Source organism: Anser cygnoides, chromosome 14, assembly GCF_040182565.1.
Source record: "Anser cygnoides isolate HZ-2024a breed goose chromosome 14, Taihu_goose_T2T_genome, whole genome shotgun sequence".
Classification (NCBI taxonomy): domain Eukaryota; kingdom Metazoa; phylum Chordata; class Aves; order Anseriformes; family Anatidae; genus Anser; species Anser cygnoides.
Window position 1 is genome coordinate 18,293,444 of NC_089886.1, and position 17,005 is coordinate 18,310,448.

Consider the following 17,005-nt stretch of genomic DNA (forward strand, 5'->3'; position numbering starts at 1 on the left):
GTATGATAAGTATATATATAATGTATGTGTATCTCAAAATACTGTCACAGCAGAGTTACATTATGTTGTGGGTTCTCCCATTACACTTGGCAAGATTGTAGGTCTGTAGTTTCTGTAATAAGGATTTCCTCTATGTGCTGTTTGACCATTCTGTGTTAGTACCAGTATGTATAACTAGAACTATAGATGATTTTTTTTTCTTGGAAGCCCAACTTGAAACCATTAATAGTTGAAGAAAGATTATGTTGGTAGTACCACACTAATTTGTTTATGAAACTCTTACTCACATACACAATAATGAAAATATTATATAATCACTGGACTTTTTTGTATTATTTAAAAATATATTTTCCTTCTTTAAGGTTTAAATTGCACTCTAAATAAGCCCATTCTAGTTCAGGAATTTGGGACCAGAACTTTCACTAAAGAATGGGTGAGTCAATTCCTAATCATCTCCAGTAAGTTCATATTGTGCCATAATTAAAAAGTAAAATTAACAGAGACAGTTTAAAATTCATTAAGATTCAGCAAAAATAAAAACCAGTATGATCATAAGCAACATTTCTTTTGTGTTTGTTTGCCAAGTTATGCAAGACTGCATTTGGGAAAAATAACACTTTGCTGGCTAATATATTAGAAGATCATAAATAAATGTTTTCACATCCTTTTGCTGCAATGTTGATGAATCAGTGTTAGCATTAATTAAAATGCTTGCATAATTTTAATTCATGAAAGCCAAAATTGTGTTTTGAGTATGTTTTGCATAAAACAAATTTTCTTGACTTTTGGTGATCTTTGTGTTTGTTTCACTGTCATGGTGTTACTATTAGTAGATATAACACATTCCTTTAGATAGTTCTGTCTGTGAAAAGATTAGAAAGTTCAGTCAGGGTTTGTTATTACAGCTCTTGAGCTTTCATTTTGCAAGACATTATGTTTCATATATTGTTATTTTGCTGGTATATGATCCATAGAGTTAACAGATGAGCGTTTGAAACTCCTCTTATGTCCTCTGTGCTAGAGGAAACTGTATTCAGACAATCCCAACTTTAGCCAGGCTTTTCTAGTTTAGTCTTAATATGTTAGTAGATTATCAGAAGGCAAGCTATGAAACATGAGCAAGGTTTCTGCCTATTTTATCATTCTGATTTAAAAAAAAAGACCATATACTGTGTATTTTCCAAGGCCAACGTGAAAAGGACTCTTTTCACACAGAAGTGTTGCTAAGCAAAAAAGACTAGAAACAGAAAACACTTCTGGGTGCAAACCCAGTCTTATTTTCTTATTCTTGAATGATGTCAGTTAGGTGAGATTTAATACGTCTGTAAGAAATCCAGAAAGTAAGTTTTCCTTATCTCTGCTTTTATGATCCAACTCAGACTTTCGGGGCTTGCTGGTGTCTTCACTTTCTTAAGTTCATGTTCTCTCTTGACTTGAACTTTTAACATCTTTTTTTGCTAACAACGTGAGAAGCTTTCTCAAAGTTCTTAGCATTCAGGATGTTTGGACCTTTAACCATTTCTAAGGCTAGTCAATGCTAGAGGAAAGCAGAATGAAGCAATAAGCTAACGCTGTAAATACACTTTATATGCAATTTTGATTGACTATGTTGAGTCAATGTCAGTATATGCTATCAAAGCTTTTAAGTTGATAAACCATCATCTGTACAGTATGTACAAAATAATTCTTTACATTACACTGACAGTTCAAAGTATCTGCAGAAATCCATGGTTTGCAGCAGCTTTTAAACAGGTAATGGGATTGACGCAACTCATTGTGATATAGGTGTGAGTAAGGAAGTCCGATGGAGTGGGACTTTTAAAGTCTCAGGGAACATGAAAATCCAGTGTGTAACCTGAGCATTTAGTGCTTAGTATTTTGAATGCATTCTGTCAGTCCCCAGAAAGTGTTCCAAACATGCTAAAAGCTGTCCTAAGACTTAGTTCCTGTATGAGATATATTATGTATTGACTTGTATGTGTCCTGTACCATAGCTCTGGTGGTAGGGAACTTTTTAGGTACGTGTTTATGATGATCCCACTGAATAATACTAAACCTGTGATGTTAATGCAGTAGAGCCATTAAAAGGTTTAACCTTACTGTGATCAATGCAAATCCTCCTGTAACATGTTCTCTTTGTCAGATCTCTTTCCCACCTTGAAAACATTCTCTCTTCCACTCTGGATTGTTAGTCTGTGCTGCTGTGATCTTCAATTGGATTCTTATTATCTGATAGAATTCGGATGCAATAAGCCTTCTCAAATTAAGGCATTACTCTGTGAACATATATCTTGAAATAATGAATGATTTCTTCATCATAAGGGTCAAGAAAACAGAGTGCTTAAAAGGGCATATTTATAGTATGAGTTATTGAGAATGTAATGAACTGCAAAGTCATGGTGCCTTGGAAGCCAGATTTCCCAAATTCATGTTTTGTAATTAGAGAACAAATCCCTTCTTCCATTATTATTATCAGACATAATTTCTGCTTTCACTAGATCTTTTCATAGCACTTATATTTCCTGAGTAATGCACAAAACTCATGGCAGATTAGCATTGCCAGCCGATTTATTAAGTTTGGCCTTTTTTCTTCATAACTTTTATCTCAGCGGGCTAATGAAGAACCAAAATGATTAGTTCATACATTCAGCTTTGCCAGTAAAACCAGTACATCTATCCCATTACTAGGAATATGTGTCAAAATGAGTAAAAGCGACTTAATGGGATGAAAGATAGACTGCAACCTGGTGTGGCCATGGGACATGCATACTAAAATCTTTGTGAGCCTGAAAGCCACATCCCTTTGAAACCTCCCATCTGAATCCCTTTAGAGATGGGGATTTCTGGGAATGGTTCACAGGTGAGCTGACTGTTACTCCCCTGCCTTCCAGTGCAGGATGTGGTCTGGCTGTGGGCACGGCTGGCATCCAGGCTGACACAGCGATACTGGTCTCCGTACTCTCTGTGAGTGGGCAGTGGGAGTTACAGCAGTCCCTCAAATACAGTACGATATGAGTTAGTAGTGGGAACAATTACTTTTGTGGAAGCATAGCAAACATTTTTATCTGTCTTTAGGTAGCTACTGTGTCTAGAAGGAAAAAGACAAGAGATGACTCAAGGAGACAAACAGTTAATTAAAAAAATGGGGGTGGGTAGGGGGGATGACCTGTCCAAAAGGCAAGTAACCAACCCAAAACCACAAGTACAGAACAGAGATCTCTCTCTGAAATTTCTATGCTAAATCAACATTTAGAGCAATATCTAAAGAAAAGAAAAGCAGGAAAACAACAATAACAACAAATCAGGCTGATTTTTTTTTTCCCATCACTTGCCCATCAGTTTTGAGACCACTACGCCAAAATAGTATCTGGGAAGAAGTGCAGATGAGCAGTTAAAGTGTCTTGGGTCTTGTCAATATTAATGTATAACAGAGTTCTGTAACAAATGTTCATAGAATATCCCGAGTTGGAAGGGACCCATAAGGATCATCGAGTCCAACTCCTGTTACAAAGGCAGAGCATAATAAGAACAGTTAAACAGGAATGAACTTGTTTGAAATTAGTTTGAAAGACGTAGTGGTGGCTGCAAGCCATTCTGTGGCTGTTTAAGACAGCATATCACATGGCAACAACAGAGTTTTAGATGGTGCTGCTGAAAAAAGTACGTAAATCTGGTGCTGGGGAAGGGAGGTTGGAAGGTTCTCCTTGTTTTTTACATAAACTTGAGAATTTTTGGAAGGTCCTGAAGGTGAGGAGGAAGAGAGTAGCGTAACTGCAGCAGTGGGTGATGGATGGTTAACTATAAAGCCCAGTGCCTACAGCCCACTCTCTCAGATGCTCTGTAGTACCCGTGGCTAAAGAAGATGTCAGTGCCATGTTTTCAGCATGTGTCCCTCATCCACTTCTTTTAGCCACCATCAGACAAAAATGTGTCGAGAAGTCTTTAGTTAAGCTGCAGGCAGTATAATTCCTGACAAGCAATTAAGACCTCTGATAAAAATATATTTAAGATACGTTTATTTGAATAAATACATATCAGCTTCCACAGAAATGTACTGAGTACTGCAGAGGACAACATCAAACATTTCTGAGCGTGTCTGGAGAAATGAATGGGACGCTGCTGGGGCAGGGCAGTGGTGGTTGTTTCTGCCAGTGGGGAAGTGTTCAAACAATATTTGGAAGAAGGGGTCTGTGTGTAAAGAAGTATCCTTTCACCCTTTAATTTGCTTCTCTTTCAGAATAGAAGGCAACAGTAAGCTCTTTAATAATTTTTCCACTCATATGTTTGTGTTTAATACACAAAGGATATATTTCCAGCTAGTATTTTTGTGGCACACTGTTTGAAAACAAATGCATGCAATGCAAATACACCTCATTGGCTCTCCTTTGGCTTCTTTTCTTCCAAATTAAATAGGAAAACAAGTAAACAATTGGTCTTGCTGGCAACTCAGTGTCTCATACCTTTTTGCTTTTCCATATGCAAATTCCCACCAAAAATCAAAGTGTCCTGCACTTTGTTCCTGTTGGGTTAAGTGACTAGGAGAAATTGTGTGAAGAAACCTTGCCATTACTATTCCTATTTAGCTTTGTGGAGTTCCAAATGATATCAAAACCCAAGTTTGTTCCCTTTCTTTTCAATAACTTTTTTTCATTGTGGCTGTTGGTGTGCTAGGAAGAGGCATTAATTTGTCAGGATAGCATCTTCTTTTTAATCCCTGGACATTGTCACCTACTCCAATTTAACAGAGAGCAGAAAACAGCTTTCTCTCCTAACAGCTGTAACAAATTTAGATTTTTACTTTTCTCTGTGGATCCTCAGTCAAAGTGCAAGTTTTGCTACAGACAGTGTTGTGTTTATTTACATTTACTTCAGTTCTGGGAGAATGAGGAGGTTTGGTTGGGTTTGGTTTTCCCCAGGAAAGGAGTCCTCCAAAGTAGAGGAGCCAAAAGCATTAGCTAAGTGATTAGTCAGAATTGCTACTGACCAGTGTCTCCGTTATGGAGCAAACTTGTGGACGTGCTCACATGCTTTTGTACAGCTGACTTCTCTCAGATGCATTCTTTCAGCCCTCTCTCATTGGCGATGCACTCTTGCAGCTTCTCCCCTCCCCTCATCTCAGCAGTTGCAAATATGCCAATATTAATTGATTTTAATTATTACAGTACTCCTGAGCATATGAGTAGTGTAACTGCCAGTAGTTGTAAAGGTAAGTAAAGTAACTACTTTATGTGTTTTAATGCCTTTCCCTTTAATATATCCAGTTGGCTTCTATCAGGGACGAGGTATTCAGGAAGATGGATTTTTGGACTGATCAGATATGGTAGTTTACTTTCATGTAATGTGAAAAATAATTCATGGTTTGTGGTTTCATCACATAGCAAATGAACGTTTTCCATTTTCTTTCTATTTGCTAAAGATAAAGCCAAAATGTTGCTAATATTTAGAAAAATATTGTTCTTGATTGTTTTTTTCCCTCTTATTTGAGGAAAGGGTTTGAGGTGAATCCTTTTTTTTTTCTTTTGTAATTTTCTGTAACTAAAACCACTGTGAAAATGTAGTCATTTCAGATTTGTAAAAAGCAGGGTTGGTACTATATAAAAGGTATAGTGCTTGGGAGTACTGTGAAGTGTGAAACCAAGAACGCCAAAAAGAAAACTATTTCATACATTTGAAACACACATTTGTGCTTGATAGGTAGAAATGAATTGTTTCACAAAGCATCACGTCTTTTTATTTGCAAGTGAAATGTATGTGGGTGACAGAAGTTTCACAGTTATGATATGAAATCCAGAAGCCTTTAAAATGTGCTTTGAACAAGGAAACCTTGGCAACTCAGAAAGATACAGCAGGCAGAGATTATTTTGTAAATTCTGTGTGTTGGCCAAATGATTTTAGTGACCTTTGTGTTGCCCAGTTTATGTGTATGACTAGGCCATATACCCACAGTTAATTGTGCCTACGCTGATCAGCAGCTTCTAATTAGAGAGAGAAATGAAATGGCTATATCTCCTGATGTACCTAGGCAAAGTGATTAACTCACGTCCCTGAGTGGGACTCTGGAAAATCAAACTGTATGCCTGTTTTTCTAATTGTTGATCTGGCTGAGAGACAGGCAAGAAAAAGGTCTCATCTTTCTTGCCCTTATTTCTTATGTTGTAACTAAACTGAAAATGGAGATGTTTTCAACCTTCGGTTTAGAAGATTAAACTACCGTTCAGTAAGTCGAACTTCTGCCACTTCCTTTTTCTCTGTTATCACTTAGTCACCTTGAAGGCAATCAGTTCTTGTACAAGAAGTTCTAGTTTTAGCGTGATAACTGACATTGTAAAATTGCTTAGGAAAATACTATTGCTGAAATAAATGGTGAACTTCTCTTTCTGTTATCCTTTACGCAAGCAAGTACCTGCCCCAACCCACTAATCTGTGTCTGCATCAGGGAAACCTGCGCTCAGTAAAGACAAAGTCTGTTTACATTCCTGGGAACATGTCAGCTTTTTACAATTCTATCTCCATGAGAAATTTCCTTTAGAGAAGTTCTGAAATAAGCTGCTAACAAAATGGGGCCTTGCAAAAAGTTACAGCCTTTAAAATGAAAATTATCGGATTGTAAATGTTTAGGATGTGAAAGGAAATTGACATAAGAAGTGTTTTGTTCATTAAAATTCTAAACCTGTGCAAGTATTTATTGGAAATCTTTACCCACTTTCCTGATGACTATATATGAAAGCTCATACTTTTTAATTTGTTTGCTGGCAAAAACCACCCCTTTAATTGTGATTTTAAGATATGATGTTATACATGTGATATTATTAAAGAAAACTCTGGTACATGTTGATGAACTAGAAAATGGATATAAATGGTGTCACCTTTAACAAATGCTTTCCAACATAAAAGGCAATAGCTACACGATTGATACAATCAAGCGTTTCCAATATAATGGTGTTTTTAACAAGATCTGAGGGTCTAAAATTGACAGAGCTGTAATTAAAGTTCTGCATGCTGATCTACTGTGGTATGCACACCACTCTGTTATTAAGTCTGCTCTACCACAAAGCCAAAGAAATACACTCCGAAATGCATCTTTTTAAATTGGGTATATTTATTCCAAAACAGGGATATGAGCACTCAGCTTCTTCAGTGAGTGTGACTGGAGTCAGCAAGCAAAAGAATGTACATAAAAAGTTTTAATTGTTTCATCTGTCAGCCTACTAGAGCGATCATTCACCTGTGGTTTATTTATTTATTTATTTATAAAGCTCTGATTAATGTGGTTTCAAGGCCTGTTAACTTAGATTTCGGTGTCTGTTTAGTTTCTCCTGAATCAGCAGTGATTCCCTAAGCAGAAGTTTTGTATTAAATAAAAAGAGAATTTCAGGACAACAGCCTTTGAGGTGTTTAATGGCTTAGGCTTGTAAAGAAAAACAAAGTAATTAAAAAGTTTTGGAATATGGTGTTTAACAGAAGACAATTATATGAGAGATGGTATAATATATTATGATGTTAATGTAATTTACATTACTATGCAACTGTATCATTTGTAACACATATTAAATCATGCCATGCAGGTTATTCTATTTGAAACTTAAAGGACAGAGTGATAAGGCTCAGTGCCTTATATAAGAAATATTTGTATACAAGTAAGGTGAAAAAATAAGTTGATAATTATCTGAGGATAATGTTATGAGGCATGTATGTTGTGTACACTTTTTAATTTTGTTTTCAGGGATCTCCAGAAGACACAAAGAACTTTATCTGAACTTCATATACCTGCATTAAAGAGTAGAATGGAAGATAGCATTTTACAGTTCATCAGTAAGGCAGTTATAAGTTTAATTTTAAGACAGAAAAGGCTTTCAATGTAAAAAAAACTATACTTACATATTTTTTTTCCTTAGTTTCCAGAGGCTCTTCACCTTTGGGATCTAGAAGAAAATAGTGCTTACAGTTTGATAAGGTTTCTTTATCTCATCTTTCTACAAATTTCTATCTTGCTGTCTCATTCCCTAGCTTGCAGAAACATAATTTTTCTACTATGCCTGTTTCCTTATTCAGCATAGATAATCATTTTATTTACAGTCATCTAACTTCATTTATATTAGGAATTAATAAAATATACCTCCAGGCTGTCTTCTCTCTAGCTAGAACAAAAAAGCAGACTAGCTTCAGCTCCTAATGAATCATTCCTCGTTTGGGGAAATACACAGAGCAGTTCACTAAAATTCCATTAAAATATTAGATATCCATTAACACTGCAAGTGCAAGTGTAATATGTTTAAATGCAGAATGGAAGACAGGGTGGGTATACGAAAAATGAATGAGCACTTACAAAAATGATTGTGCTCATTTCAAAAACTCTAAAGGTTACTCTGGAAGAATTTCAAATGTTATGACCACAAGCACTCCTTAATTTTCAATACTGTGGCCTGTCATAGTCGTGAACTAATACCAGGGAAACTCAGTGTCACAATAGTACCATTGTATCCTGAGCACGGTATCACCACAGATTCCTCTGCATGGTTGTTTTTGCTCCAAGTTTGTCATTTCAATGTTATTTCTAACTTGTTCTATATTTTTCTAAACTGTCTAGTTAATATCTATTTTTAAGATTTAAAGATTATTTTTAGCTAAACAAATTCCTGAAATATCATTTCTACATTTTTCCCCAACTGTAAGCATCAAACTGGTTACTTATATTTCTATGCATTCATTTATAGCTTTTCCCTTCATAACAAATACTACAGTTATGTAATTACTCTAGCTGAAACTCTCCTGGATGCACTGCTAAGACTTAAGCTTGCCTTTCCATACAGTGATGACTTTTTTCTTTTAGAATTGGATTCTTAGTCTTTTGTTCAAGGTCGAGCCTTTGACCGGATAGTGAAAGGCTGTAATTTAAACAATAACAAAATGCTGCCATTCTCTTTCCCAGTCCCTTACAGCTGCTTAGAAAAATTTTGATGACTGTCAGAGAGGGGAAGTGAAGGGACAGAGTGCTGATGAGTTAGGGAAAAAAATGGTTTGTGTAATAAAATTGGGTTTGATGAATTTCCTTACTGAAAATACAATGAAGAAAAAGTATTTTTCTGCAATTTTGACATGTTTAGGTCAAAAATCAGGACTGAAATCAGATTTATTTAAAAATAAATGAATCCTTCCTTCATATGATGAATGTCATAGAGGTGGATTGTTTCTAAGTTGTGATGTCATTTCCTGCTGGGCAAGTTAGCTGTCATTATGTCTGTGGGAGTTTTTAAGGCGTGACAGCGGTGGCCGTGTCACAATGGGCAACCGGTGGGCTTAAAAAGGGCGGCGGGGCTGGGGCAGGCCCAAAGCTGGCAGCAGGCCCCTGAGGTGAGGGAAGGGAAGGGAAGGGAAGGGAAGGGAAGGGAAGGGAAGGGAAGGGAAGGGAAGGGAAGGGAAGGGAAGGGAAGGGAAGGGAAGGGAAGGGAAGGGAAGGGAAGGGAAGGGAAGGGAAGGGAAGGGAAGGGAAGGGAAGGGAAGGGAAGGGAAGGGAAGGGAAGGGAAGGGAAGGGAAGGGAAGGGAAGGGAAGGGAAGGGAAGGGAAGGGAAGGGAAGGGGGAAGGGAAGGGAAGGGAAGGGAAGGGAAGGGAAGGGAAGGGAAGGGAAGGGAAGGGAAGGGAAGGGAAGGGAAGGGAAGGGAAGGGAAGGGAAGGGAAGGGAAGGGAAGAGGTGTCACATCCCTTCAAGGGATGGGCCCTTAAGTGATGTGACACCCTATCCCTTTGGTCCCTCAGCTGGCTGTGAAGGAGCTGTGGGGACTGACACCTCTGCCTGTGGCTGAAAACTCACCTCATCGCTCGGCCCCTCAGGGTCACTGGAGGAGCATCTGCTGAGGCCACGGTTTGGGGAGTGCTGATCATCAGCTGGCGTTGTGTCCACCACGTCCACCACATCGTGTCCAGACATGCGGGAGGAGGGTGAGTGAGAGCAAAGTAACCACACAGCTGCCTGGCGAGGAGCAAGGGGTCACTGCGGGAAACGAGGTAAGTGGATTAGTCTGCCCCAGCCCAGGCTTCAGCCAGGCTTGTGGCACGGGCCACATCTTCTCGTGTAGGAAATTTGTCCTTGTAGTACTCATACACTGAATAACAGGGAGTGTTCAAAGTTTGTTCAAGGAAAACAGTCAGGTTTAATTAATTCAACACATGAGAAAAAAATTATGAAATAATCTTCTGCATATTCTTTGTTCTGGAGACAAGATTTGCTTGCAATATTGAAAACATGGTTTATTTAATGCAGGACCTTAGTATTTTTATGTGACAGTTTAACCAAACATGCTAAAGTTGGAAATGGAAAGGTTTAAAATAATTAAGTTTAATTACTTAAGCATCATTTAATCAAAATAATCTTCCATGATACTAATTATCATTGTCAGTCCTTTTCTCACACATACTTAAATATTTCATATATTAATATCAACCTTGATTACTGTACTTATTGAGAGCTACAAGCTGCTGCATTGCAGCTGCTGAGGTAGTGCTATCTGAACGGCTTGAAATGAGCTCATTTGGGTACTGGAAGCCAGTGAAATGCTGGAAGCATGGTGGTTTGTATGGGTTAATATAACCTATTAAGAAGCATGATAAATTAGTCTCTGTGGAGTTTTGTGCTATCACAGTTTGCTTCCAGAACCTGAGGTAGAGTGTTTCAAGTTGTCTTGGCTGGAGAGCTGCAATGATAATGTATCTCATTAATTCCAAGTCTGGAATAATTCCTCAAGAATTAGCACAGCTATTTAGCTGAAAAGACAAAACAAACAATTGTAGTGAGGAAGCCATTCAGTTTTGCTCAGATTTTAGGGAAGATTGCCGAAGCTGCTCTCAGACAGCACAGCTGAGCCACATGTTCAAAACAGGCAATTTTTGTTTTATGATAACTACTACATCTCCTAGCTTTGATCCCACTCTAAGCCCCACATCTGGAATTAGCATGGCTTCAAGGCTCTGAGACCTTCAGAAAGGACTCCCAGAGTCCCTGGGTAGCACAGGAGAAAAAAAAAAAATCTGGTCTTGGTAATACTGTTCCAAGTAATTATTAAAATGGCATAGGGATACCAGTTATTATGGTTTAAAGTTTGGCCTACTGACAATCAAGATTTTATATTATTATTTTCCAATGTGAAAAGAAACTCAGCACAAGCAGGGACTGAGCAGTATAGCAGAGTGGTATACATATACAGGAGCGTTAGTCACTTTTGACTTTGTTCTGTGTCTATAAAAGACACAGATGTTCATAAGCAATTTGGGAGCATAAGACTTACATTTAAGGTGAAAAACAAAACAAAACAAAAAACAGCACAGCTACAGCTTCATCCCTTTTTGATGCAAAAATGAATCCCCAAACTTTACTAGACTAAACTAGAGTTTGGGCCTGAAGCATAATTAGGTATTCAACATGTTCCTTAAACATGTAAAAGTGAAAGCTCTATTTAACCTCACCATCTCATGTAATGTATTTATTTGTCACTGCATTAAATACACAAAGATGGAAGATCTGTCATAGTAAACACTCCTGAAAGACTATGATCAGCAAGGGTGATGGGACCAATATGAAATTTAGTCCTGGCTATTTCTCTGTAGGTAATAATAATAAACACTGTCTTTCTCTCAGGTATTATAGTAAAAGTTTGTAAAAGTTGAGGTTATTAGTGAGCTAAGTTATCTATATTGGTATTAAGGTAAGTTAATTCTTGCTGCGATAACACAGAACACTTACAGGCTACTGATGTCAACAAAATAATCTTGTATGAAAACAGAGTCTGAACAACTTGTATTCTCATTATTAAAAAATTGCAGAAATATCTGGTGTGTCATGCTTGGTTCTGAAAGTTTCCTCAGAAGCTCTCAGAACCCAATCTGCTTCATGGCACTGGCTGTCTGTTATTTTGACTTGTTCTGTCTTCAGTGCATAAATGAACTGGTTCCCTGATCAAAAGCTAACCTCCTGTTCCACAGAGACGAGAATGAATCTGAATTTTTCACACAAATCTGATTTTGTGTGAACTGTTCAGTAATCTTTATTCACATGATTTTATCTAATCATAGTTCTAGATCACTCACAAATTGTTAGAAGTGCTAACAAATGTTTTACTGAACCATCTCCTTGGTGCCTGATGTGGTCCACTGACCATACTGATGTTCAGTGGCAATAATCAAGTGGCATTTTTGTCAGTAAGGGAAAAGTAAAGGTAAAATTCTGAGATTATTGTTTCAAGCACAACTTAAGATACAGCATCATTTCTACCAGTCTGCAGCTCAGGATGACTTTCATTGTACTGAGCATGCTCTGACTCTGTTTCGCTCCTCAAAGCATTAATAGCTCAGCATGAGATATTCTTCCTGTTATCCTTCAGATGCAGTGTTTGGTAGCGTTTTGTCCTGCAGTCTCCATAACAGGAAACAGATTTGACTGTTTTGGACTTTTATTGGAATTTAAATGTCTTCAATTGATCAAGTTTGTTTATGGAGTACTTTCACAACTATAACCTTCTTTTATGGTGACTTCTTTATTTTACCTATGTGAGAATATTCTTTATGTTTTGTGTGTCTCTTTTCAAATCCCGAACCACATGTCACAGTACCACAACGATGTTTTTTCATATCTAAACATAAAGTTAACAAAAATTGTTGTATAGCTTGATGCTAATATACCTGTTTAACGAGACATTTCTTTAAATGAAGTACAGGCTTACTGCTTGGAGGCAATACAAGTATAGTCAGGACTACTATAGTGTAACATGAACCAAACTATCTTAAACACCAGAAAACATCATTTTCTGTTATTATCAGAGACCATATAAATATGCATTAATTTTAAGCCTCAACACTAAATTATCAATTTTTTCAGCTATGATTTCCCAGCTAATGAGCAAAATCAATTTTGATCATACTCTTACAAAAATAGTTCATGTTTAAGTAAGCACTAAAACACTCTGTTTTCTGCGATTTTTTTTTTAAGCTGTGAAAAGTGACAAAAACAGCTCTGTTTCTTGAGTAGATTGCAATTCTTGAGTAGATTTTCCCTTTCTTAAATCTGCGCTCACAGAGGCACAAACAGCAGCACTCCCTGGCTCAGTTCTGGGCAGCGGTGGATCCCTTTGGAGCCAGCTGTAACTTATCTAACATGGAGCAGCTGCTGGACTCTGTTCACAGAGGCCACCCCTGCAGCCCCCAGCTACCCAAACATCGCCACATAAACCCCATACACATGAAGAGAGTGAGTTAGTGACAGCAAAGCAGAGGTTGTTGTTTGCTGAAGTTGTCAGTGATTGCATACACATGGAAACACCAAAAAGGGCTTCTTGGGTTGCTAAAGCTCAAATGCTTGTGACTGTTTGGTAGCACAGACAGATTTTAAGATGGGGAACAGGGAATCCTGGACACTACCAAGATGCTCAAGGAATAGGGATTGCTGACATTTCAGCAGAGAAGGAGACCATGAGGGAAGCAGCTGGCATCTGCCTTGGTGCAGAACAAGCTTTTCCTCTGCTGGCTGAGAAACAGTGATCTCAGTTCCTCACCTAGGAGCTGTAGCAGACTAGTTTACATCCACTCTGATTTTTTTATTTCTATTTTATTTTATTTTTTATTTTATTTTACTTTTTGAGGATATGCCCAACTCCCCTCCCCTTCTCTTTACTATTCTGCAATTAATCAATATTTGAACCAGCACTAAATCCCCGGGGGGGCAGTTAAGCCTACATTCCACTCTGTCTTAGCAGCTTTACCAGGTTAGTACTTGATTTCAAGAGATTCTCATAAAAATATTGCAATAAAAGGATGCAGTCATTCAACAGAGAAGGAAGACTGTACAGTAATTTCCTTGGAGAAGCTTTTTATATTAGAGCTGTCAAGATTCATTGGCATGAATGGAATGATGGTGGCTCAGGTATCCACTAGATGGGAATAGTAATAGTAGGAGCAAAACAAATTATGCCACTCTCCTCCTTTGTGTGTGTTTTAAAGAAACTGGGAAGAAATAAAGTAACGCATACATCCTGAAACAGTCATGCTTCTGGGGATGGCTGAGTTTAGGAAACTCAGATGCTTTTCATCTCTTCCCAGTATGTATTATGATCAACAAATCCAGAATTAATAGTGGTTCAGAGAAAACAAATACCTGAAGTAATTATCCTACCTATTCCATGACTGTATTTTCTATTTTGTTCTTGTTTTGTATGTAGTTTTTGTACTGTCTGCATTCTAGTTCACTTCCAGTCTCTAGAAAGAAACATGTCTTTAATGCTCAGAAAAAGGGAAGATGAAAAATATATACACACCCGAAAGATTCATTCCTGCACCAAAAATACTTGTCGATTCCAGTCACGTTAGGCCGCTTTTAGATGTGGAAGGGCTGTCACTCACTCTGCACTGTAGCCTGGCATTTGAAAGCTTCTTGCTCACCTCTTGACATCTCTCACTCTGTTTGACTTGTTCAGCTTTATTTCCTTCACAATAACATGTGGCCCTGAGGAACTCATTCTTTTCTTACCTATACTCAACTTAAGCCATTTAACTCCTGGTTTTCAGTGGAATCTGCTTCATTTTTTTTTTTTTTCTCAGCGATGAAGCATTATTTTCACATTGGAAGACTTGAATGTTTAAATAATACTGAAAGTCTTGATGCATGTTATTTAAAAAAACAAACAAACAAAAACAACCCCAAGCAAGTAGGATTCTTTCAGTTTTCCCTGCAATGCGATATTAAATGGGAAGTCTTATTGTGCAAACTTATTTAGAATATGCTAATGAAGATTAATTCTCTGGTAAAATATACAATTTCCAAATTATCAGGCAGAAGCTTCCTGTATGAGGTGGTTTGTTTTCTTTTACATTTTAAATTAAAATGTAACTGGAACTTGTTCCAAACTGACTGAAGTTGAAGACTCTCTGCCCAGCAATAACTTAATTAAAAAACAAAATAAAAATAAGAAAAAAATGGGAGATTTTTAGAATATGAGACTAGCTAGTATGAGAAGTTCACCTAATCTCAGCCTAGATATTGAATCACTGCTTTTCTGAACAATCTCTATGAATTTTGGTGCCATTATAGTCTTGCAAACACACTTGTAATCACCAGATTGGTAACGCAAACTGTTATTTCCAAGTCACATATGGTTTGTTGCGCTTACCAACATTTATCAGGTTGTAGAGAATAAAAGTGAATTGCTAGCCAAGCAATTAAGAAGTAAATTCTTCTAGAAGCCCATAAGTAAATTATTCTAAAAGCCCACGACCAACCTGTTACCCTTCCATCTGAACAAAGAGGAGCTAAATTCCTCTTCTGCACAGATAAGGAGGGGTGGTTTCCCAGGAGGTCTCATTACGCTGGATTTATTCAGTATTAGTCATATATATTTCTTAAGCAGATCTTTTGCTGGATGTAGAAATGTCAGTGACAATAGACATAGCAAACCAGGGGAGATTTCAGCAATAGTGTGCCTACTTAATTAATCTTGGTCGGTGCTCCAGAACTGCATATCTGCTGGGGTAATAATAAGATTAAGAACAGAGTTTTTGTGTAGAAAATACCCATCCACAAATGCAGTCTAATGCAGTATAACTAGACTCTGAAAATCCTGTAAATATAATGATAATTTAACCACTATGGAAGTAAACATAGGAAGATAATGATTTTGTGCCATCGGCTCCCATTTTTGGATATGAAATAATACTCTATTTTAGATAGTTCTGTTAATCCAAGAGAACACCACAGCCCACACAGATGCAAACATGTATGGTAGATAAAGTATTTGTGTGGTATTAATGCCTACCTAGAAGGCCCATCTGAGACAGACACTGTGCTCGGCCAGGGATCATATAAACAAAATTTTAGACATGATCTCTCTTTCTTTACAGAAGAGGATGACCCCTGTTCTTTGAAGATGTCATCAAACATTAGTTATTATATAAAGGCAATGATCCTGTAGCAGTTTAAAAGCTAATAATTGAAAAAGGAAGATTTCAATGCAGACTTCTTTGCTACAGGCAAGAGACTGCAAACTCCGTTCATTCATGCCATGCCCACCTCAACAAGATTTCTGGCTTTCTATAGTTGAGGTAGTGGTTCTTTAACACACAGCTGGGAAGCTACCAGAAGTGATTTGAATCAATTAGTCTGCCTTTCTGTATGAGATATTTGAATTTTGTGCACTAGTTTCTGAACTAAATGCAATCTATGATTTATTTGGACTAAATTATTGTTCCCTACACTGATTTTGGAGTCCCTTGAGTAGTTTACTGAGGAGGTAAACAGATTGTAACAGATTGTAAACAGATTATTCACAACTGAAAATGAACTAGTAATACTACATTTAACTACATCATCCAGTGATACCTATCAGTATAATATATTCAAATTACTATTATGTTTAATGCCTCGCTAATCTTGCATGGACCATCATATTCTGTTCTGATAACCTCATCTTAAGAAAGATGTAACAAAAGTTGTGTTGGGTAGAGAAAGACACTGAAAGATTAGAGCTGATTACAAGAGATTGTAGTTACTTAAAATGGCACAGAACTTACATTAGAAAACTTTCACAATTGTCTCCTGTGCCATTGAAGACAACATGGTGAACTGACTCTTAAGTAGGGATTTAGGGTATGGAAACAAGATTTTTCTTATTTTGGAATGAACCACAAAGCTGAGCTTTGAGCTGAAAGGAAGGACACTTGGATTTTTATATTTTCCTTTACAATTTTTTTTTTTTGGTTAAATCGTTTACTGGTGTGTTAGAGAGGTGAAGTCTTTTTATGTCCTTTTTCAAGATGCTGCATGTGGACATAGACATTTATGTACACATATTGTGACTCTTGGCATTTATTGGGTGAGACCATTTGGGTCAGCATATCTACATTCACAGCAAAACTGCAGCGGGCAGAAAGGAAAGCAAAGGTACCTGCCCTACATTGCTCTGGCTGCATTATATAAGTGTGGTCCCTCAGCTTGGAGCTGCTCTAAATTTTATCAGCTGTGCAAGCCC

General features: G+C 37.4%; 1 protein-coding gene across 17 annotated transcripts in view; it reads left to right on the plus strand.

Annotated features, from left to right (window-relative positions):
- The window catches only part of LOC136786400 (protein FAM210B, mitochondrial-like), a 324,869-nt gene that overhangs the window by 218,596 nt on the left and 89,268 nt on the right, over positions 1 to 17,005 (plus strand). For 4 of the 17 annotated variants that reach the window (XR_010824959.1, XR_010824949.1, XR_010824951.1 and 1 more), the window contains 3 exons: positions 363 to 433; positions 7,724 to 7,812; positions 9,756 to 10,004. The gene's annotated coding sequence lies outside the window, so the exon portion shown is untranslated. The other 13 variants (XR_010824950.1, XR_010824952.1, XR_010824957.1 and 10 more) reach the window with 10 other exon arrangements.